General features: G+C 44.3%; 1 protein-coding gene across 1 annotated transcript in view; it reads right to left on the bottom strand.

Annotated features, from left to right (window-relative positions):
* The window catches only part of RORA (RAR related orphan receptor A), a 714,362-nt gene that overhangs the window by 433,123 nt on the left and 255,989 nt on the right, over window positions 1-25,250 (bottom strand). The gene's annotated exons all lie outside the window — the stretch shown is intronic.

The raw sequence follows: 25,250 nt of genomic DNA, 5'->3' as shown, positions 1-25,250 counted from the left end.
GTGCCATCTTAATGTGTGGGTGGGTGGGTGCGTGGGGGGGGAGAGGTTCTAAATAAAGCTCTCCTTTCCACTTGCCCTCAAGACACTTAGACCAATGTTCTCAAACTTCAGCAAGGACAAAATTACCTGGGGAGCTTGTTAAACCAACAGATGGCTGGACCAAAACTCTGTAGTCTGGTTCCTGGACAGGACCCAGGAATCCGCCTTTCCAACGAGGTCCCAGGTGATGTACTAGTTCAGGGACCACACTTTGAGAAGCACTGGTCTAGGCGATCCCAAGAAAGGCAAATGAAAGCCATGAGAGGCAGGACAAGAGGACAACAGCCTTTCTCCCTGCTGCTAGGCTCTGCCCCACTAAGCTCTGCTCCCTACCCTACTACTGAAACCACCTTTCGGAAGGACTCATCTGCCTATACCATTGGCTTCATTACCTCTTTCTTGCCTTTAAAATAAACTCGAACTCCACAGCCAAGCTCATATTGACTAATCCCCAACAGTGTGCCAGGCGCTGTTTTAAACCCTTTACACATATTAACTCATTTAATCCACATAATTCTATGCAGTAGGTACTATTATTATCCCCATTTTAGAAACAATTAATCCCACAGTGAGCCCTCAGGAAATATTTTCTGAATGAATGGCTAAAGGGATGCTCATAAGCATTTATACCATGTACTACAGAAGGCTGTTTCCATGCCAAGGGAAGCCATCAAAAAGTGAAGAATTGGCTTGCCAACCAGTTATTTGTTCCTGTCCTACACCAAATAACCCGTTTGCCTGGAATTGGCTGGATATTCTGGCTTTGTGTAGACATCTCCTAGCTGGGAGGAAAGCCAGAGTTAATCCTTCACAAAGGGTTGTTTAATAATAACCAGAAACTGGAGAAGAGCAGAAAGGAACACGATGATCCCACACAACCCGAGGAAAATGGACTGCTCAAGCTCATGGTTTCATGCTGCCAACAAGGGCCCCTGGTACAGCCTGAGGTTTCTTAATTTTTATTATAAAAATAGAACATGAATATGTCTCTCCTGATTATCACCACCAATGCACCGGCAGAAACATCTCGAATGCATATTACTCTAATGCAACACTAATGCTTACATTGGCACAGAAAACCAGGTCATCTTTGAAAGTCTATAAATGGACAGCCCTCTCTGTCTATTACTTATTTATGTTTCCTGCCTTTTGCTTAACCAGCCTTGAGGCCCAAACAGAGAAAACACACCATACATAAAGCTACCAGTACAGATAAATAAAACATCAGACTCAAACTGGTAGATTTATCCTTCACTGCTTTGGAAAGAGTGGACTTCACGAGCTACATTTTGCACAGATGATCAGCAAAATGCGACCCTTTGAGACCGGGGGCAAGCAGTGTGGTCTTCCCAGAAGATACTCAGCTTTGCCCTTTTTGGAAATATTCTTGTTCGCTGTGGATGAAAGACAATGATGGCAAAGTGGGTTGAACCCAAATGTCTTTAAGTTGGGTAAACTGACACTGATGCTGAATTCATCACCAGCTCAAGTTTCTGGGTTACCTCCAAGGGTTTCCCCACACGGCCTGCCCTGCAGTTACGCAGCCTTAGAGTTCACCAGGGCAATACCAGCCATGAGGAAGTCTACACGTGAGAAAGTCACCGGAACATCCATGCAAAGTTCCAGCAGAAAGACACCTGTGTCAGATTGAAGCCTAAGTGATGTCGCTGTGGTATCTATGACCCTGAAGGAAGTCCTCTTGGACAAAGGGCAGATCCATCTCTGGGAGCAACACCATGTGATTCGCTCCCTACAGGTTTCCTCTTAGCTGCTCACAAAAGCCCTCTCTTAGCTGGAACACACTAAGTTCCTCTCCTCCAATTCTCGGCTTAGCCTCGTGCTAGGCAACCCGTGGAGCGGCTCTGTGGGAGGGATCTGGTGTTATTAGCAGTTCAGGGGTATGTTTCCAGAAAGAGCCTGCCTGGAGAAGCAGAGGGCATTCCTTAGGCACCTGTCAGGCCTTCGGCCTCTGTAGCTACCGAAGTGAGAACGTCTGCCTCAGCATTCTCCCATCACCATCTCCACCACCTTGTACCTCAAATGAGGATCACAGCAGGTCTGTCACCCCTGAAAGCACCTGTGTGGAGTGACCAATATAGATGGCTCTGCCTCAGCAACAGGCACTGCTCTTGACCACGAAGTGGTCAAACAAGAACATGTTTGTTCTCAACATGCTTTTTTTTTTTTCATGCGCAGAGAATCAAATATCTCTTAGCTAGTTAGAAAAAGGAACAAACAGGTGATATTGATGAAAGGTGTTTAGGCAGGGCAGGGAAAGATGATAGAAATCTCCAGATGCCAAAGACTCTGTTTCTGAAACCCCTTCAATAAAGATTAAACGCTGTGTTGAGGTGGCTATGCTTATTAGATCTTACGTTCTGTGATGGGAAGAATGTATATTTTACATTTTTCAACTAATAATAGCAATTGCAAACATTTACTTATTACGTGCCAGACAATGTATGGAGTGCCGTTATGTTGGATTATGGATATGGAAACTGAGGCACCAGCTGTCAAATGGCAAAGCTTAAATTAAAACCCTTGGACTTCCCCTTCCGCTACACAGCCCTTCGCTGAGCTCAGAGGAATGCTATGCCCAGCATAAGCACTCTCTGAATACTTCTAGATGGTCAGCACTGAGCTTGAATATGGTAGTTGCTCAAGAGTATTTCCTATCTGAGTGATTATTATTGTTCATTTCATAAGGGCTTTATCTTGGTGAGAAAGGACTCACCCTCATCTAGCTGGAAAGCCAAGTTCTTCCAAGCTTGGGGAAATCCTGCTTCATTAAACCCATGAGTTACTAAGCAACACAGGAAAAGCTTATCACAGATTTCCTGAAACTGGGTGTGACCATTTCATTCCAAGCCTTGCTAATTCAGTCTGTACACACTGGGGACAGAAAATGTATCGTTGGTTCTTAGAGCCCATTTGCATAGGTGACTTCTCCAATTCTCCCAATTCCAACTGAGGTCTTCATAACCCAGTAGAACCTAGTACCACTACAGGCAGCAAGGCGCACCCAAGAGAGGTCCAAACAAGAGAGTTCCGAGCTACAGCTTGAGCCTAGGTTCAAGTCTCAGCTCCAACCAATGTTACTGTTTGCATGACCTCGAGCAAATCGCCGAACCACTATGACCATCTGTGTGTGATCTAACTGGTAAAGGGTGGATGATACCTGTAATAATGTGACATAAATCCACATGCCTGAGACGTTCACAATTAGAATCAATCAAGATATTCTATACGGAAACATGTACGAGTATAAATAACAATAAAAGTGATGACAACAAACATCTCTTCATTGCCTCTTAGGTCCCAGAACCCCATTAAGTACGTATTAATATCTCTATTGCTGGTGACAAAGCAGGTGAGGCTTACAGAGAAAATTAGCAGAGGGAGAACTTGAACCCAGGTTTTCCTAACTTGTGCATTTTCAGCAGAGTTGATATCACCCCCAAGAAGGTAAAAACTGGTTCTTGGGGTCCAAAAAATCTTATTCTTTTTATGTAAAAAGACAAATATACATACAGCACGAAAACAAATACACACTATTTCTGGGGCACACGGGTGGCTCAGTTGGTTAAGCGTCTGACTTCAGCTCAGGTCATGATCTCACAGTCCATGAGGTCAAGCCCCACGTCGGGCTCTGTGCTGACAGCTCAGAGCCTGAAGCCTGCTTCAGATTCCATGTCTCCCTCTCTCTCTGCCCTTCCCCTGCTCATGCTCTGTTTCTGTCTCAAAAATAAATAAAAACATTAAAAAATTAAAAAAATACCAAATACACACTATTTCTGTGACACTAAAATTTCATGGGGAGGACAATTAGGAAAAAACAATACCTAAAAAGGCTTCTGAGAAAGCAACAGTCAACAACTTGAGAGATACAGGTCTAACTTCACTATATCATTCCATTTCCCATAATTAATGGAGGTTATTATTAATACCATGCCATTAGGCTTCTATAAGGAAAGTCTGTACGCTGGGTTCAAACATGGTCCCAGAAAAGGTGGTGGCCACTTTAGTTGTCACTGTGGACCGTCTAGCATAGAGGCCATGTACAAATAATTAAAATACCTCCACATTTAAATTCCACAGGGTAAATCTTCTATCAACCAAAACATAAGATGAATGCATCCCTAATGCTACCCACCCTCTAACCTTGATGATACATATTTAGATCAATATTCAAAAAAAAAAAAAGGAAAAAACTCATTTAGACATTTTAAAATATTGGTAAAAAATAAAAAATAATTGAGTGTACTTAGAACATTATTATAATTCCACCTAAACCTTCCAATAGGGACATGGATTGCTCTCTCTCCTCTGGCTAGTGGAAAAACTGGAGATTTAGGCACTAATTCCAACCAATATCTGTAGATTCAAAGAAAAGGAACCGGTCCGTCCCACACTTCTGAAGTGAAGCACACGCTTTCAGAAACATGTAGAAGTCGAGTTACCGGCAACGGTTTGACCAACTGTATTCGCTCAGGCCACCGTCCATTGGTCCATTTCAACTTGCTAAGTCTGGCTTGCCTCTGCCCGCTCTCTCAGACCTCCTGGCGAGGCATTCCAGCTCCTGATACCCACTATGGCCTCCCCACCCTCACTTTCCCACTATGTCCTTAGCCTGGTCTCAGAGACCATTCCACTCACGGATTCGCCCGGTTCCTTTATTTTATCGTATTCAACCAACAGCGGCCCTGCCATCCCAGCGAACCGGACATTCTTTTCACAGGGTGGCTCTACTTCCCTAGTCCTCAGACTAGGCCTCAAGGCCCTGCCATCCTGGCCAGCCTCGTCCAAACTCCCCACCGGAGGGGGGAGCCGGAGAGGAGGGGCGCGCAGTCATCAGGGACTTGCGTTTGTACAAATGGCCTGTAAGGCTTTCTTCTGACTGAAGCACGGCAGGGGCGCACATGCTCACTTGTACCGCCGGGCCGGGCTGGGCCTGTGGTGGCTGCAATAATCAATCCAGTTGCCATAGCGGCCGTAAGTGTTCATTTACCACTACGCGACCTGGAGCTATAATATATTATGCCTTTCGCCAGCGGGAGCCGTGCCAGCTGCAGCACGGGGCGGCCGTGTCGGCCATCAGTCACCACTCTCCTTCACAACCTTTTGTTCCCCGCTCATTACGGTGAATTATAACAGGGGACAGCACATTTTTCAGGAGAGTCTCTCCCGTTCGCTCTAAGCGCTAACTCATCCCGGGTTGTTCCAAGTCGGCTGCGCTAGCGTGGGACGGTGTTGCCCACGGGTCTTCCCTCTTGTCCCTCTGTGAGCACTTGGAATGGGTGAAAAACAGACGGGGGGGGGGGGGCACTTTTCCACAAGGCAGGATAAAAAGCCACTCAACTCTCTTTGCTATCAATATTGGATACTGCATTTTGTTGCACTCTGCCATGTCCCTGAAGGCCTGTCCCGATGGCAAATGACATCATAGCACACTAAAGAGGCCATCATGTCAGCTTCGGGCCCTGGGTTACTACTTTGAGATGAGGAGATCACTTCCAGAGTCACCGATGGGAGGAAGAGGAGCAGTACCACCAGCCCAACAGCCGTTTCTGAAAATGTTTCTCTGTAATAGTGAGGACAAACACCTAAGACCACGCAAATCAGAGGATCAAGATATTAAGTCAGTAGGAGAAACCAAGGATACAACCGTGAGCTGACATGATTCCTGAGAGCCCCCAAATGGAAGCGATCCGGTCGCGGTCAGGTGGTGAATGGATAAACGGATTGTGTGTCCTATGTCCTGTATACCGGGGAAAACGACTCCAGCAATCAAAAGAAACAAAATATTAATATGCAACTACAACATGGATGCATCTTAAAAACATTACGCTAAGAGAAAAAAAAAGGTGGACCACAAAAGCCCATGTACTACATGATTTCATTTATATGAAATTCTAGAAAAAAGCACAACAATAGTGACAGAAAGCAGATGTGTGGTCGCCAGAGGCGAGGAGGTAGGGGAGGGAATTGAGAGCACATGGGCCCGAGGGAGCTTTTTAGGATGAGGAAACCGTTCTATATATTGACTGGTGGTGGTTATAGGGCTGTACACAATTACCAAAATTCATCAACATGTACACTTAAAGCTGTTGAATTTTACTGTATATAAGTGCTGTCTTAATAAAGGGAAGCAGGAAAAACAAACAAAAAACAGAAGAGCAAAGATTGTTAATGGAGGGGAATTGCCCTGACTGCTTCCTCTGTGACAGCTCTCTAAGAAAGAAATGGTAGTATACAGGAAAATGAGTTACATTCATTATGTAAAAAGGAACAAGCCACCCTTGTGAACCTGACCTTCAGAGACTAAACCCTTTGTAATCTCTGCAGTATGGTGATCACCTATACGCCACCACCGTGAAAGAAAAGACCAGCCAGTTTCAGCTCCACTTCTGGTTAATTCCAGCTAGGTCTAAAAAGCACTAAATGTTGGAGTAAATAATTAACCAGAGATGTGATCTCATGTACGTGGTTTTCACCTCCCTGGGCTTCAAGGGTTTTGTGGTCTCTAAAAGTGAAAGAGATGGACATAACGGCTCTTAAAGATTTTAAATGGTGTAATTGTGCCATACTTTGATCTCTCCAAGTTCTTTAATGAGTTGGCACCTTACTATCCCACCTAGCTCTTGGGATCCCCCACTTCAACTCCAGGTTAAATCTGGCTAGTCATAATGTCAACATTTTGTAAAATGGGGTAAAGGGCTCTAAGACACTTGGGGGAAGATTAAGCCGTGGTCAACAGGGGACCCTAATGATATGGTACTTCCCAGGCTGATGCTGATGTTCCCTTCCGGACAACAGTAGCCAGTTTCTGTGATGCTCTTATCCAGAGGTGCTTTTGGAAGATCTCCAGTGACTTCTCTGCTTTATTTTTAGTTCCTTGGTGAGTACTTACTTTGTAGCCCAAGAAAATGTTCAGATCTTAAGATGAGGCTTTTTAAAAACTGTTTATTTATTTTGTGAGACAGAAAGAGCGAGTGGGGAGAGGCAGAGAGAGAGAACACCAAGCAGGTTCCAAGCTCCCAGCACAGAGCCTGACATGGAGCTTTATCTCACAAACCATGAGATCATAACCTGAGCTGAAATCAAGTTGGACGCTTAACCTGAGCCACCCAGGTGTCCCTTAAGATAAGCACTTTTTAGGTCACTTTTTTTTTTCAATTATGAGTCATTCAACACATTAACATCTATAACCCCAACACTCCCTCTCATCATTTATTTTTTTCTTCTCTTCAAAGATACTGGAAGTAAGGAAGGACTTCAAATGTTTGCTCCTGAGAAAAAAAGATGGGAAACCCCAAAACCAGTGACTAGCATTGCAGTTATTGCCAAAGCAGTTTTTACAAAGTTAATCACTGATTTTTGCATCATTCACCAGTCCAGTGAACGGGTATACCCCCTATGCATAAAACCTGCTACGTCTTTGAGCAACCCCTCCTTCCTAAAAGGCTGAATAAAAACTTAATCCATAGTATCTTGTGAAGATTCCTCTTAATTTTCCAGAAGCAGTGTTTTTTTTTTTTTAATTGAGGGGTCTGGCCAGAAACTACAATACCAGCAAAAAGCATAGCTAATGGTAAATAACTATTTATGGAGGCCCTAGTAATGGTCAGGTACTCTGAGCACAGTGGATTTTTCAAACCTTCTAACTGGATGTGGAAACTGCGTTGTAGTGAGCTCATGTCACAAGCTCAAGGCCACCCGGCTTGTAAGCAGCAGAGCTCAAATATACACCCATGTCAGACCAAATCCAAAATCAATGCTCTTTCCCCTATTGCTTGTTTGCAAATATGAGAACCAGGCTTCTGTTTACATTTCTATTCACAAGGCTCATTATGTGTGTTAAGCAAGATGTTCTGCAATCATTTGCCCACAAATAAAAAAGGTATGTGTTTAGGGTTCTCATGTCTTGTACTTTGCTTCACATTAGTGATGTAGCCTCAGGCACACATTCATGTAAGCAGTGACCTGTAATCAGTTTGTAAGATTATCCGTTAAAATAATTTCCCTGTTACCGATGATGCTTAGTGCGCAGCTGTTAGAACACGGTGCACACCTTTTGTGCTCATACACACCAACACTTAAGTTTTCTCTGTACCTTGGGTCTATCCACCTCTAAGACACTCGCTGTCCTTCATCTTTAGATTTATGTGCACAAGTGATAACAGAGACATACACCGGGGCGGGGATGGGGAGGCCAAAGAAAGCTGCGCGTAACGAGAGAGAAAAAGACACAAACATTCACAACTCCAAGGTTGGACCCTGCTGCCCTTACACATTATGGAATAAACAAGGCTAATCACATTATCAAACCCACAGAGCCCTTTTAGAGTTTAAATAGCAGCTCACTGAAGGCCAAATGTATTGTATTTTCTTGTAGTATGGTTGAATAACAACTTTTGTTCTCAACGTGCCCTCTCTTTTGCTACTGCTTCACCCAAATGGAGATAACTGGAGACACAGGGTACATGTAGCCGTCTTTGCTGCCTTCGTGTCCACATCCAAGCTCACAAAGTTACACACAGCAGCATCTTCGGAGTTTGAGACCTGCTAGTGGTCGAGAAAGAAAGGTGCCTTTGCCACAGTGTTGTGAGGAAAACAGCCTGTCAGGTTCTGTAGGACACTTGAAAAGGGGACTGACTGCCAGGCTTAGAATCCGATTTTTCACGTTCCTTCTATTTTTCACATTTTGAATTAGCTTAAGAGCGTCATTTCTGATCTATTCCATCTTGTTCTGGCTCTCGTTGTCACTTTTCTGAGGAGCTCTTAGGCTTTGCTGTAATCAAGGTCATACTTTAAAAGGGGTGTTATTTCTTGATCAGGATTCTGAGATGATTATGTTTTCAGTGGGAAGGTTCAGCTACTGCCTCAGAGGACAGGGCTAATGAGGGCAAGACTGAAAAGGGCCTCAGCCCAGCAAGGGCCTGAAACAGTCCCTATTCTCCACGTATGACATTTTTAACCACAGCTGGCTATCTCGGGGACCCGGCAAGTGTGTCTATAACACGAGGATAAATAGATCACCGCCGCTCGCTAAACAAACCATAAAACAGAGAGGCCTTTGCCGCGGTCGACTGGCCGACCATCACGGTGAAAGGAAAACCACACACACACACACACACACACACACACACACACACAGACACACTCAAGGTCATCCAGCTGTCAGGGAAATCCTATAAACTGAAGCATTGCAACACAGACTGAACATGAGAAGTACCTGGGGAGCTTTAAAAATTCCTAAAGCCCAGCCCCCGCCACTCCCATTCCCCAGGAGTCTGATTTGGAGCTGAGATGGGGCTTGGGCCTCAATATGATTTAAAAGTCCCCCAGAGATTCACATGCACACCTAGAACGAGGCACCCTGCTCTAGACCCAGCCAGCCTCTGTGAATGCTGCACCAGGCACTCGGCACATACTGCTTTCACGGTCACAGCCGTAGGTGGATAAATCCCAAATCGGTGCATGGTAAACAGCACTGCCCAGATTTCCTGAATCCCGTATTTCTAGAGGGCAGGAAACCATTTCCAATGGGTGTCCCTGCAAAAGGCTAGAAATATGTCAGCAACAAGAGTAACACTTAAAACCGCATGCCAGACTCCGTGGCCGAGGGTGCTCCAGGCCCGAGGTGGTCTGAGCCCCCACTGACAATGACCTGGGTTTAGCACCAGGCAGACAGACCATCAGCGCCTCCACGGGGTCCACCGCTCGGAGGTGCAGATGCTCGAGAGGAGCACGATGTATAGAATGAAACACAACCAAAGCCAAATAGCCCACTTTGGCTTTAGGACAGAAACTGCCCAGAGCTGGTCGGCTTACAGGCAGAGGGGAGAAAGGTTATTGCTGGATATATGCAGTGAATTCAGCAAGTGGGAGCTGGGGTGGACAGAAACCTATAAAGTAGCATTTGCCTCCCCACACTCACTTTGAAAATCCAAGCTCATCATCATATAAACCGCATGTCATGGGGAGAAAATGGGAATTCTCACGTCTCTTTTTTAAGGGAACTATGTATTGCAAGGTTCCTGCTGGAGGGAGCTGGGCACCGCAGGACTGACATCTCTGGGGACGGAGAGGAACGTTGGCTCCCTACATTCAGGCGGGTAGTGCCATCTGGCCAGCACATGGCTGGCTCGCCTCCAGGAGACAGTGGCTTGCCTGAGCTCCTGTCAGGGGAAATGTTGTTATATCGTGGCTGCTGCAGATGAGAAGGTGAGGGAAAGAATGAGGCTCTCCAGGCTACAGCCGCCAAGAACAGAGCTACTTAGAAGAAATGAGGCTCCTCACTGTTCAGGGAGAAAAGGGGCTCTTTCTTAAATTCCTTCCATTTAATGCTCACCCCTCCCCCACTCCCCAGCAACATACACAAACAGATGTTCCGTCAAGAAGTGTTAGCAGACATGAAGAGATACAGTCAAACCTGTATTTGGGAAAAGGGGAAATGACTGGTTCAGGCGAGGGGCATTTCCTTGGCAAAGGAAGACAATTCACACTTAGATGAGCTCTGCTCATCCAAGACAGTGCATGTGGCGAGGCCTGAAATCACGAGGTCACCTCTGTCTGTGAGGAAGACAGGACCACCTAAAGTCACCTCATCGGCCAAAAGAGCTAGAGACAAACAAAGTTGTCTACCCAGTTTCTACTCCATGAGACCAACTGGGTCTGAATCCTGTCCCTTTTCGCCCAGGAAATGGTGATCATGAGGTTATCCAGCAGCTGGACACTTTCAAGACTCAGGGGTATATAGCAGGGTCCCCACTTTGAGTTCAAGGAGGGCTCACCCTAGGATTCAAGCAGGTCTGGAAGAGAGGTGACACTTGATGTGAGTTACACGCAGCATGAATCGAGCCTTCAGGATGGCAATCTATTTTCCAAAGGAAGAGTGAATCGAATACACCTTGTGAGACTGGGCCAGGATCAGGGAAAGGGGTGAGTCTGAGTGGAGCACTTCATTCTTTGCCCCAACTGTCATGTGCCTCATGGGAGAACAGCCACGACTGCATGGTTGACTAGAAATGAAATAAAAAAAAAAAGAACGATTTCCCAAAAATCATGAATGGCACCTAGCAAAAATGAGGGCATCTTGGCTGCTTTGCTGCTGGCAGGCTCAGTGGTGGGAGCTGGTACCTGAGCAAGGTTACTGGCAGGAAGTACAACGGTGATGGCCATTTTGAATGCCAGGGCACAGAGTCTCAAAGCCCTTGGAGCAGCCATCTGTGGGCATCAGAAGTCAACAGGCAGCAGCAACACCACCCCCACAGTCACCCATAGGCATCTCTGGTGGTAGATGATGTTTTACTTGGATATTAGGTCCACACTGCTATATTTCAGCATCAACAGCTTCAGACAATGTCACCACTAAGAGCCATTGGTAACATGAAGGCAGCCAAAATGACCAGGTTGCCTGAAATATGCCGCAAGATTAAAAAAAAAAATCAGGGAAGGGGAGGAATTAAAGTTCTTTCCAGAATAGGCGGGAGCAAAACTATTTGCAGACCCTATTTTTTACTCCCAGGCAAATATGACCCAAGAAATACAAGTCACTAGTGTTAAAGAAGAAAAATAAAACTGAAGGAAAACACTTGTCTCCTTTTCCTTGTGATGCAAATGCGAGGCATCATCCATTTAAAAGAACCAAAATCCATTTCTTCTTTCCCCTCCAAAATGCCAACACTTACAAAGGAGTTATAGGAGTCACTTCTGGAAGGCAAAATACTCTCCATGGTTCATTACCTCAGCCACCAAACTAATAGTCACTAAAAATAGATGAAGTTCCCAGCTAGTGCTAGCCTCTGTCAGGGATAAGTAACAACAACACTTAATTTATGCCAGACATTTTAACGTAAGCAACCTCGTTTAATCTTATGACCTCACTGTGACAAGCAGCATTTATTCCTACTTTAAAGATGGGAAAATTGAGGCTTAGAGAGGTTGAGTGGCTTGGCCAAGATCATCCAAATATTAAGGGACAGAACCAGGTCACACACTTGGATCCAATTGTAGCTCCAGATGCTTTTCATCCCCTACAACCATTCCCCCATGTGGAGTACAAAGACATGTCCCTACTTACTCCCTGCTTTTAAGAAACGTTATTAACCCCTTATTGGACAGAGCACTTGCAAATATCTTCTCTCGCTCCATGGGTTGCCTTTTTCATTTTGTAGATGGTTTCCGTTGCCGTGGGGAAGCTTTTAAGTTTGATGTAGTCCCAGTAGTTTATTTTTGCTTTTGTTTCCCTTGCCTGAGGAGACAGATTCAGAAAAATATTGCTAAGGCTGATGTGTAAGACATTACTTCCCAAATTTTCTTTTACAAGTTTTATGGTCTCAGGTCTTACATTTAGGTCTTGAATCCATTTTGAGTGTATCTTTGTGTATGGTGAAAGAAGGTGGCTCAGTTTCACTCTTCTCCATGTAGCTGTCCAGTTTCCTCACCACCATTTATTGAAAAGATTGTCTTTTCCTCACTGTATATTCTGCCTCCTTTGTTGTAGATTAATTGACCATGTATGCGTGGGTTTATTTCTGGGCTCTCTATCCTGTTCCATTGATCGGTGTGTCTATTTTTCTGTTAGTGCCATACTGGGGTTAATATCCAAAATATATCAAGAATTCATACAACTCAACACCAAAAGAATAATCCAATTAGAAAATGGGCAGAGAACCTGAAGAGACATTTTTCAAAAGAAGACATACAGATGGCCAACAAACATATGCAAAGATGCTCAACATCACTAATCATTAGGGAAATGCAAATTAAAACCACAATGAAATAACACTTCATACAGTCAGAATAGTGAGCATCAAAAAGACAAGAAATAACAAACGTTGGCAAGGAAATGAGAAAAGGGAACTCTCATGCACTGTTGGTGGAAATGTAAATTGGTGCAGCCACTGTAGAAAATAGTATGGAGGTTCCCCCACCCCCCCAAATTAAAAATAGAAATACCATATGATTCAGTAATTCAACTACTGGGTATTTATCTGAAGAAAACAAAAACACTAATTTGAGAAGATGTATGCACTCCTATGTTGCCTGCAGCACGATCTACAGCAGTCAAGATACGGAAGCAAGCCAAGAGCCTACTGGCAGATGAAAGGATAAAGAAGATGTGAGACAGACACACACACACACACACACACACACACACACACGAATATTACTTAGCCACAAAAAGGAATGATATCTTGCTATTCGAGATGTCATGGCTGGACCTTGAGGGTACTGGGCTAAAGCAAAGTCAGTCAGACTGAGAAGACATGTACCACATGATTTCACTTACATATGGCATCTAAAAACAAAACAAACAAAATCAGAAAGATTCAAATGCAGAGAACATACTGTTGGTTGCCAGGAGGGAGGTGGGTGGGGAATGGGTGAACTAGGTAAAGTGGATTAAGAGGTCCAAGCTTCAATAATAAAATAAAGAGGTTGTAGGGGTGTAAAGCACAGCACTAGGAATATAGTCAATAATACTGTAACAACTCTGTATGGTGACAGATGCTAAGTATACTATTGTGGTGACATTTCACAATGTCTATAATTGTTGAATCACTATGGTGAAACTAACATAATATTGCATGTCAACTACACATCAATAAAAAAAGAAGTCATGAGACTCAAACTCATGTAAACAATTAGAAACCAGAGCTTGGTTGTATTTTCCCCTAGCTCCAAAAGACGGGTGCTAAAGGGAATGATACCATAATTCAGGCAAGAAGAGATCAATGAAGGCTGCAATTGTCAGAGAGTTGTTCTAGGGAGGGTGAGGTATGAGAATTTTAATAGGCAAACAGAGAGCAGGCGGGGTTGAGTTGAAGTGTATTCTGAGCATTGAACGAGAAGAAATATGAGCGGTCTTTCTAAGCGGAACCAGCACTATAATACAGGATAATGGTGCTGTCCACTCATTCATTCTCTTACAAAGATCTGCCAAGTCCCTAGCATGTGCCAAGCACTTTGCTACACCCAGGAGGACATGCATCTAAGTCACGGTCTCTCCCTCGAGAAGCTCCTAGCCTACTGCAGTGAGGCAGCTGAACCCCACGTGATCCCCAGGCCAGCCAAATTGTCTCGCACCATCCACAATGAAAACGTTGCAAGCTGCCAGTCCAAATCTTGCTTGGCTTCTCCAGTCAGGCTGTTTATCAGCACTGCCTCACAGAGATAAAAACCTCTCAATATAGAGCTAAAGGGGAAGAAACTCAGCATGTAAAAATAAACTGCCCAAATAGTGTTCCCTCGCCGCTGTATTTGGCATCCAGTATTACTACACACCAGAGAAAGCCACACAGCTCTGGACTTGCTCACGGAGCAGCTGTGAAGTGTGGGGACACAAAGCACCAACACAGAGACCCCTCCGCTTCTGTTCTAACTGCTGCAGCCTCATCTGAACTCTGGAGCTAGACTAGACGCTCCGCCGCAGGATACAGATCGAGGGGATGCTTTTTAACCTCCTTGTCACATGGTGCCGTGTTGCACTTGCCACAGATCCCACAGTAGGGTGTTAGAGACGGCACTGACACACTCCTACCCACCTTCAGCGTAACATTTCCCGCTCGGCGGCTCCTTACATCTTCATCTGAACTTGGTTTGTAAGTGAAATCAACTGATAAAGCTTCCATTTCATACCATCTGCTGTGTGCCACCAACACTGTTTTTGCAAAAGGGATGAGAAGGATCTTTTAAGACTATGGGAATGTTCAGGACAGTTTCAAGCTCTGTAGGCTAGAAGGTGAATCTTGACTCCAAGAGTTTCTGGGCACACTCAAAGGGGAGGCTTTCTATACACACCTAAGGGTAGGACTCTAATCCTCCTTACGCATGGATGATAAAAGCTTTTGCTTTGTTGAGGTTACGTTTTAGGAGGAGGGTCCTTATTTGGATTTGCTACCCATCACTTATTGACCTGTGTGTCTTCTAGATTTAATGCCACTTCTTCTGGAACATTCTTCTATGACTCCTCAGGGAGAACTAGTTATTTTCTCTTGGCAATCTCAAGTACTTTATGAGTCTTATTCAGCTCTTATCACATTCTGAGGCAAATGATGAGCTCTTTGAGGGAACAGACCAGTTTCGCTTCTCTTTGCGACCATGCAGTAACTGGCACATTTTAATTCAATCGGTAATTACTGAAAAAATTGGGCATTTCTCTCCCGTTATTTCTTGCATTGACTTGCACATTTTTTTTCCGTTTCTTAAACTTTATTTATTTTGGTAGAGAGAGAGGGGCAGAGAGGAGGGGCAGAGAGAGAAACCCAAGCAGGCTCCACATTGTCAGCAGAGAGCCCGATGTAGGGCTTGAAGTCATGAACCATGAGATCATGACCTGACCTGAAATCAAGACTCGGGCACCCAACCAACGGAGGCACCGTGACACCCCTGGGTTTTACATTTTTTAAAAACAGTCTTCATTTATATGTATTAAGTATATTATTACAATTGCTGGGATTTCAGATTAAGAACTATTAACATGATTCCACAATACATCTAAAGCCTATGTTGGTTATATATTCGATTCTCAATACATTTTATTTTTATTAAATTTGTTTTAATGTTTATTTATTTTTGAGACAGAGAGAGACAGAGCATGAACAGGGAAGGGTCAGAGAGAGGGAGACACAGAATCTGAAACAGGCTCCAGGCTCTGAGCTGTCAGCACAGAGCCCGACGCGGGGCTCGAACTCACGGACCACGAGATCATGACCTGAGCCAAAGTCGGTCGCTTAACCGACTGAGCCACCCAGGCGCTCCTCGACTCTCAATACATTTTAGCTGTTGAACTGTTATCATATAGAAGTTTAATTGGACATTGACTTTACACCTTCAAGATTCCTGGTGCTAACTGTCATGCAATTATTTTCAACAAGATGCTAAATACTCTTGTGAATTCAACACAAAGTAAGAACTCACATTTCTACAGTAAGAACTCACATTTCTACAGTAAGAACTGTTTTCACCAAGTTGTGACTGTTGCACATTGCTGGTAAAGCAGTGGAGGCTCACCCAGTCTATCAGAGACTACAGAGAAAGCTCTTATTTAGGGGCATGAGTCTGTGGCCCAAGCACTGGAAGTCATGGGTATGAGGCCTGGCTCTATTAGACATAAGGTCACGAACAAGTTATCTAAACTTTCGGATGGGCAATTTCTGCATCTACAAGATGGGATAATAACCCTTGTCATCGAAGCCCAAGGTCATGAAGCCAGGATGTATCTGAAGGAGGATGGGACCCAACCAAGAATCCCAACTTTCAATCCTGACAGTCCCGATGCCTCTCTAGTTCTTCCTTGTGGCACTGTTTTTAGTTTATCCATTTTGTTCATTCCATTGAGAACAGAACAGTTTACATACATATACTCTCCAAAGGGGCCAGAGGACGTCTGAAATTACAATAATGGTAGGCAAGCTTTTACGTAGGATGGTGCATTACTGAAAACAGAAAATCAGAAAACACATTGTAATCACTGGCACCATTTTAAACAAGATTGCTTTACATGGTTTTGTTTTCTTTCTTGTTAGATAATTTCACCAGCAGGTTCGTAACAGAAGGAAGCAGGGGAAGTAGATTCTCTGGCTGGAAATTTGATAGCATTATGTTCAGTGATGAATAGAAGTATTTCTCTTATTTTGATCATGCCTTGCCCACAGTATGAACTCGATAAACACTTGTTCAATCGAATTATTATCACAATAGCTTGTTGCCTTTTTTTTCACTAAGCAATAATAACTTTCATTTGTATAATGCTTTATAGCTTACAAAGCACATTCTTCATGTATTACCATTTTATCCTCACAGCAATTCCAAAAGGGAGATATTAATTTCTTCATTTTACAAAACAGGAAGCAGAAGCCCAGGTAAGTCAGATAATGTGCCCAAGGTCAAAATTACTCACAAGGTGTTGGCCTGTTAGGAAAACAGTGACAATTTAGAAGAAAACTGGTCTTTCAAGGGAAGAAGTATAGGAGAGCGGTTTAAGAGTAGGGGCTTCGTAGGACACCTGAATGGCTCAGTTGGTTAAGCGTGGCTTCGGCTCAGCTCATAATCTCGCAGTTAGTGGGGGTTCATGGGTTTGAGCCCTGCATCTGCTTGGGATCCTCTGTCCCCTCTCTCTCTGCCCCTCACATGTTCCCTCTCAAAAATGAACAAACATTAAAAAAAAAAAGAGTAGAGGCTTTGAACACCAACTGTCTAGGTTCAAATCTTGCCTCTACTATGAACCAGCTCTGTGACCAGGCACATGTTATGTAAACATCCCATATTTCAGTCTCCTGTGGGAAACAAAATTAACAATAGTAGCTACCCTGGAGTGTGTTAGGATGACTTGGGTAAAGTGCTTGGCATTTACAACATACCCAATGTAAGGACTCAATAAATAGTAACTGCCATTGTTATTATAATTACTCCTCCTATCCTGGGAAAAGTAGCTTATCAAGTCCCATCATCTCTTCAACCACCAAATATATAGCCAGTCTATCAGAAATTGTAGAGGGAACTATGAGTTAGAGCCATGAATCTATGACTCAAACACTGGAAGTCCTGAGCCTAAGTCCCATTCTTGATCAGATATGAGGTCATGAACAAGTTATCTAAACTTTCTGATGGTCAATTTCTGTATCTATAAAGTGGGCTAATAACCCTAGTCACATCAGCCCTATAGTATTGCTGTACAGATTAAATCAAGTGAGATCTGCAGAGAAGGTACCATAAAGTCTATAAGGTATGATACAAACGGCTTCATGTATTTTTCATGCATTCCATCCACCCATTCATTCATAGACTGTTAGCAGCATCCTTGCCAAGTGGCAGCCACTGCACTAAAGAGTGGTGATTCAAAAGTGAGTTAGGATCGCAGGGGAGACAGACACGCACAATGATAAATGACTGACTATACTATGATATGCATTCAAGTCAGGTATTATTACAATGTGCCTATTACTGAAATAGATACCGTGGGGGCTACACGAGCACTTAAAAAATGTGAACACAGCCTACGATCCTTTTGGAGAGAAGACTAACATCCTCTCAACACCCACGGTTAGGAACTTTGCCAGGAAAGGCAGGTGAGGACTCCACTGTGCCTACCATCTTTCTTCCAGCATGAAAGAACTAGTAAATCCAAGAGGTCTTTTTAGAAACAGTTCCATCCATTCCCTGACACCATTTAACCCCTTGGCTCTTTTTCCCAGCAATGCCATGGCAGAGCCCACCGTCCAGGATTTGTTGTTTCTTTAAATAGACACTTACTGATGACCCACTTATTGATAACCCGAGTTACTGTGCCTGGTAAACAAAGCCACAAGGGCCATTTTGCTCAGGCCCTGCAGAGAGCTGCGGTTCGGCAGAACAGACAGACTCACACACTAATGATGCCAGAAGAAGGCGCTCATGGTTGAGATACAGGTAGGCAAAGGGCTCAACGTGAAAATGGACAAAGTCCACCTGGAAGCCAGAGAAGGGTTCCTAGAGGAGATGCCACTTCATCTTGGTCTTCAATGGTAAGATATAATTAGATGGGGGCAAAGGGGAGGGTGATAGAAAAAGGAGAAGCACCAACAGGGGCAGAGACTACTCTGGAAGAATTACCCATTTACCCCAGGAAACTGCTACATGTTCCTCTCAAATGTAAATACTTGGTCTCACAATATCATCCCATCAGGTCACCTGCCTTTCAGGGTTTGTCTTATAAGGAGCTTTATAAACATAATAAATATTCAAAAGTATCTACGTGATATGTTTGATTTCAGAGCCCTCTTTTATTTTCCGCAACCAGAATACTTTGAGAAGGGGATAATGAGTGATCTGCTTTGATTCAATGTCTCCTTTGAAATAGTGCATGTACTTTATTTCTCCAATTGGATAAAGAAATCATTCCGAAACCTGACTATGGGAGCATGCAAATCTAAAATCTGAGCTAGATTTCTGGGTGGTCAAAAGTTCCTATCTCATTACTGAAGATGTTTGGTATAAATATTAACTTTCTGAAAGTGGTGATGGTAGTGATTTCATGCAAAGGATGTTCATACTGGATTAAACATCAGACTCAAATTACCTGAGCCTTTGCATGTATGGACAATCAAATTCCATTTCATCCTGATAAAAAGAGCCATTCTGGATTTAGCAGACTAATGTGGTCTGCTGCCTCTTTACCCAAACTTATGACTATCTACAATATTACTATGGCCTAACTGCCTTGGCTAGAGGTAGGGAAGGAGGAAAATGGGATTTTATAATATCCTATACAATATAAATTCTGCCCCAATAAATGACTATTTATTAAGTGCCTACTATGTGCGAACATGAGATAGATGCTCTTTTAAACCTACCTCTCTGTACTCAATCTTCCCAACCCCCCTGAGGAAACTCAAGCACAAAGGGATTAAATTGTCTTATTCGAGGTCAGGTAACTAGGACTTGGCAATGGCTGTCAGGAGGAATAAATGAGATAAAACATATGTTAAATGCCTAGCATGGGAACTCACAGCTAAGCAATAATGGTGGCCATTGCTGTCATTAAGAAAATCGAACTCAGCTTACGTCCACCAAATGAATTACTTGGAAAATGTACTATGCCTGAAGGGGCCTCCTGATTGTTGGTTACAAGAGGACACCATCCCAGTTGTCCATTCAACAGCTTTGCAGAGCAACTTGGCTCAGGCACATTCTTGGGTGGCTGGCAACATATGACAGAGAAGCAAGGACGCGGACCATTCTGAGCCATGTGAGCTGGAATCTCTCCCAACAAACCAGAGTACCAAAACCCTTCGGACACTGCTCATGTCTGCAAAGTGGCACACCCATTAAAACTCTACCTGCTAATAGATCGTTATGAACGCATTCCAAGGCTAATTATGTGGAGGACTGTGGAAACTTCAAAACCAGGATTACCAGCCTCTATAACAGAGCCAATCTTATTGGGCACTTTTGTGAAGAAGGAATAGAAATTAAGTGATCCTTTTCTCTTTTTTTTTTCGGTCTATTGGACAGAGGACTGTATTAGGTATTCTGTGAACACTTGCCTCTGTATGACAGGTAGAGTGACAAATGGAAATATAGATCCAAAGAGGTCAAGGTAAGTATTTTTAAAACCATGGTTTTCCTGAAACATTCAGATAACTGCAGATAAAGTGGGCAGCTTCATCTGCCTACTTTGAGTTCTGCAACTCTGAAGGAGGCTCAAGAGACCTGGGCTTGAATCCTAGTTCAATCAGGAATTTGATAATGACTTTGTGCCAATATCCTCATAGGTAAACTTAGGCAGTGGACAAAATCAGAGGGTCTGAAGCTCTAGAGAACACAAATGCTAAGAAATACTGCCAGGAGCCATAACATGAAAGAGTTCTTCACAAAAATAAAAAAACAACACAAAAGCAACAACAACAAAAAAAACCCCATAAATTGGGCTCATGCTTATATCCCTTTCTTGGAGAGTCACAATGCTAATGGTAGCATATTAGAGACTCTGAAATTCCTGTGGCAAACAGACCCATTATTGTCACTCAAGTAATCATTTCCAAATTTAGTAGACTGTGACACGTAACACCTTGAAACATCTTCGGAAACTGGTAGAACACACTTTTAAAAATACTCAATGATCCTGAAGTTTCCTTCTGCTGCTGGATTCCATGATCTTCAGAAGGAGGGTTCCCTTTTGCCATGTATGTGTATGGTAGAGACACATCTAGGAACATCTTTCTCAATTCCTCTCTCATCCAACTCTTAAGACCTCATCATTGCTCATTGCTGGGTTTGGAAATGGGGTTTGTGGGGCTCACCATAGGAGAGGCTGCCCTCTCCTGCAGCCTTTCCTGCAGCCAATGAGGACTGTAAAAGTTTTCCTTAAAAGTCCTCAAAGCAAATGGAAATAAGACTTTCTGTGGAATGAGGAAGACATTTTCTGAAACCAGGATCTGAGATTCTGGACACTTCTTCCCAGGTTATGGAGACATCTGGCTTCCTATTTCTTTCACTGCTACAAAGACTAGTTTTTTGAGGCCCCTTCCCACTCCAAAATTACAGGATTCCATAGAGACAAGTTAAAGAAAGTGGTTTGTTTTTTTTTTTTTTACTTTATCATAAAATCATCAGCGTATGGCTGATGCATTTGACAAACATGTTGGGTCTTATGAAATCCCTGTGACCAAGACAGCCGCCAGAAGCAAATACACCAGTTGTTTCCTCCTCTGTCTTTCCAAAGCAGCCACAGCGCTGGCCGACCCTCATAAGAAGTAGGTGCTGGAGTTTCCTAGTTGGCACTTGTTCACTAACTGAGGTCACACATTTTCCATCTGATTCAAAATAAAACACGCGCTCCAAAAGTTGTCCAACTGATGCTTTGGCCCACTGAGATGGCCTATTAGATGTCTGCCCATCGGATCTAATAAGGGGGCCGGCGACTGCAGGTTCAAATGACCAGGAAAGATGAACCAATGCCACACTAGTTTCCCCTGGCAACACATTTTCACCAGGTTACAATATGCCCTTCCCATTCGACCAGTTCTGTTCTTGGCTTTCCCATGAGCTTTGTATCACCAGCCACCATCACCACATTTTAGCCACGTGCTTTCTAGGTGGTATTTTGGGGAATCTTCAAGACAACCTTATGAGACAGGCACTATTATTATCATTTTACAAGTAGGGAGACTGAGGAAGAAAGAGGCTAAGTAACTTAAGGTCACAGGGATAGGAAGCAGAGCTGGGATTTAAGAACATGCCATCTCTCTTCAGTCTTCTCTCATAACTACCAGTTTCTATAAGCTTTATTTACCGTGTCATCCTCTCTAACATGTGACCACATCATCAAGGTCAAGTGCCAATGTCACATCCTTCAGAGAACACTTTTTCCGCGTTCTTAGTCCCCCCACCCCACCACCACCTTTTCCCTCTTTGCTACCCTCTCTCACTCACCTTCTAAGCCCTGGGCTGTGTCATGCTGATGTTGGTGTCTATGGCTTCCATTAATTTTTTTAAAGTTTTTCTTCCAGTAAGTTAGCATACAATCTTAGGCTCGTTTCATTTTTTTTTTTAAGTTTTTATTTTAATTCCAGTTTGTGTATGGCCTCTGATCCAACGGTGAGCCTCCTCAAGTCAGGGATCAAAAATTACTACAATGTCCGGCATAGTACTACATGCACGGCACAAGCCACCGAACAGAAACCTGTGCACAGATGAGTTCTCTGAGGCCTTACCAAGGTACTGGACCCTTTTCAACCTTCCCATAGCTGCCATACAAACATACCTGGTCCTGAAAGCCCAGATCCACAAGAAAAGAAATAGAAGTTACCAAGAGGAAAATGTTTACCATCCAATTATGGACATGACAGAGACTTAAAAGTTGAGTACTGATCGTACGAAGCAACCACATTTGTGCCCACGTGAAAGGTCTGAGCCGCTACTTTCGATCTGGCCTAGGATATATATGGGCACAAGCCTCTTCCCTTTGAGAGACGTCTCTGGCTATGAATGGGCCAAAGCAAGGAGGAGGGAGGAGGGGGAAGAAGCCGTTACGGCTTTAATGGTTAAATCCACAGATAGATGTTGTCAGCCTGGCCTGGCTCCAGGAGCACCGGGAACCGCCAGCGCAAGCCGACCACGAGCACACGCTAAGTTGACGGGCAGTGTAACAAGACACAGATTGTATAACTGAAGGTAAGTGCAAAGCCCTCATCAAGTGTATGTTCCCTGGGGTCCCAGCCTAAAAGCAGTAACTGATACAGCCACCACGCGGATGGATTTACATATACATACATGGAAGGTCTGCGCATAAGTAAGTAGCAAGGTGCCGGGGTTTGGGTTTTGCTTGGCACGGAGCACCGGCTGCAGGTGGGTGGATCGTCTCGGGACACGGAAAGGAGACCTGGTCCTGACGAAGCGCAGCTTTCTTCCTAGAAACTGGAGGATGCGAGCAGCCTGATTTGAATTCTGAGTGCCTTTGCCTTTCTGGAAGTTTTTCAGTTGGGCTTTCTTCTTTAATGCCTTCAATTATCACAGTTCAAATGATTATATTCCCAGCACCTCCACCCAATAGCCGCAGAAGTTTGGCATTTCCTGTACCGACTAGAAAATGACCTGGCAGCGGGCTGAGCGTAAGCCTGGCTCTTGAGCTTTTTTTCTGATGCAGCCTTTAATTTATTTTTTCGTCCCCTCTCTCTCTTTCTAACTGCTAGGGAAATAAGAGATTAGTGCAGATGGATGGAAATATTTTTTCTGTCTCAGCATTTGCTGTTGAACCCAAATACTAGGAAGGTTCTCATATGGTGTTTCCAGCGGCATGGAAATTCCCCAATCCATCCTAAACTGTAATCACCTGGTCCCAGAGGGAACACACAGCTCAAAGCTGGCCTTTTCTGAGTATAGTCCCTGGACGTGGCCCTAAGAGTTCCATTTGGCGCTGTAGCATTTCTCCCTCTTCCATTTTATCTTGGCCATTTCTGAGCTGTCCTCAGCACACTAGTATACTGCCTCAGACACCAGGACATGAACACTTGCCAACCTGAGCATGTCCACCTGCCCAAACACGGGTGTTGACATGCAATGATATTCACAGCTCCCGTGAGCCATTACTGAAACACTCACTAGAAAGGGTGATTTTAGTCTCGAAAGGCCCTCGACTGAAAGGGCCTATAGTCAAACCGGGAAAACGGAAGAGTTGCTCAGAAGAACTGGCAACAAGAGGCCAAGAAATGGCAGAAGGTAGGTGTGACAGGCATTCAAAGGGAATTAGACGGTTGCAGGAGATGGTGAAAACAATATGGAGACGATGATGCCATCCCCAGGCATGAAGAACAGAGAGGGTCTTAAAAGGTGGGGAGAGCATTCCTGGTACGAGTGAATGTCTCTCACACCTGCCACGCTTCCTACTGCCAGGACACCTATAAACAGTGACCAAACCATCTACCATCTCATTTACGCACACTTGTGAGGAAGATATAACGATCTCAGTGTACACTCAGAAGACACTGAAGCTTTCCGAGGGTAAATGGCTTGCCCCCAAGTTGAACAGCTAATAGGGGAGAGCAGTTCTCATTCTGGTCTGGGCTTTTGTACCCTAAGGCACGAAGTCAGAAGCCTGAGTAAGTGTGTCTCATGTGGGTGGTGATGGTGTAGGAGCGCCTCTGTTCATCACAATGCAAGCAGGGGACATGAGTCACAGGCACTGTCCACTATGCAGAGATCTCACACAGGAACAGCGGTAATGCTGAGAGGAGGAAGTGGGCAGTGGGAGCAAATGGCTGAAAACTGCCAAGTTGGAAGAAATCTAAAGAGGTTTATGTTAATTTCCCTTAGACCTAGAGCAACGAACCACCTCTGGGTGGTGCTGGAAAGGAACTTGGCATCCTCTGGTTAGCAGCCTCCTGGCCAGGAGGTTGTACTCACGTGCGAGGTTTCCCTTCCATTCCTCTGCTCCCTGCTCAGCTCACTTCACCTGTGGTACGTCCCTCAGCTTCATGGGAAACCCTTTCTGAGCATCTTAAAAGAGTTCTACCGAATGCTACAGAACTCAGCAGGAATGGCCCAGTTAGCTCTGCGAGCACATCCCGAGAGGCTCAGTGGGCAGTTGTGGATTTCAGCCCTGGTTAGTATGAAGCAGCTCAGATACTTACGCATTCCAACGGCAGGGATGGGGATTCCTTGATGGGGCTCTCCCGCTAGGGTATTCAAGGGGAGGTCACCAGTGGGTGGTTTAAAGTCAAAGATCTGTATCCAGTTATTCCTTACTCCTAACTTAAGGGAACAGGAGGAGAAGAAAAGAAAGATAGATCTAGTACCTACTATCTTCCGGCAATGCCCTATCCTCATTTCCTATTTCCACTCATGTAAACCTTCTAAAGTCTCGTGAGATAGGAATTATCCCATTTAACATAGCCCATAAAGTCTGAGTAACTTGTTCACAGTCACACACATAGCAACTGGTACAGTCTGGTTTGAAACAGAAGTACCTCTGACTCCCACCCCTGCATGGCTGTCATGCTCTGCTCAAGCCTTTTTGGAGCTACATGGATTATTTTTGGTAACTAAGACATGAATACGCCCATCTGGATCGGTTGAGGTGTGGCCTCCAGCCAAGGAGGATACCCTTGAGCTAGCAGCGTAGGAAGCCTAACTGGAACTCACCCTAGGATTCAGGTTCGGCTGGCGGAGGGTGGGATGAGGAGGTTTTCCCATTGCAGGAGGCTCTGGGGAGCTTCCTGGGAGAG

This window comes from Acinonyx jubatus, chromosome B3 (genome assembly GCF_027475565.1).
Source record: "Acinonyx jubatus isolate Ajub_Pintada_27869175 chromosome B3, VMU_Ajub_asm_v1.0, whole genome shotgun sequence".
Lineage (NCBI taxonomy): Eukaryota > Metazoa > Chordata > Mammalia > Carnivora > Felidae > Acinonyx > Acinonyx jubatus.
Note: the sequence above shows the minus strand (reverse complement) of the source record. Positions and strands in the feature narration are given on the sequence as shown.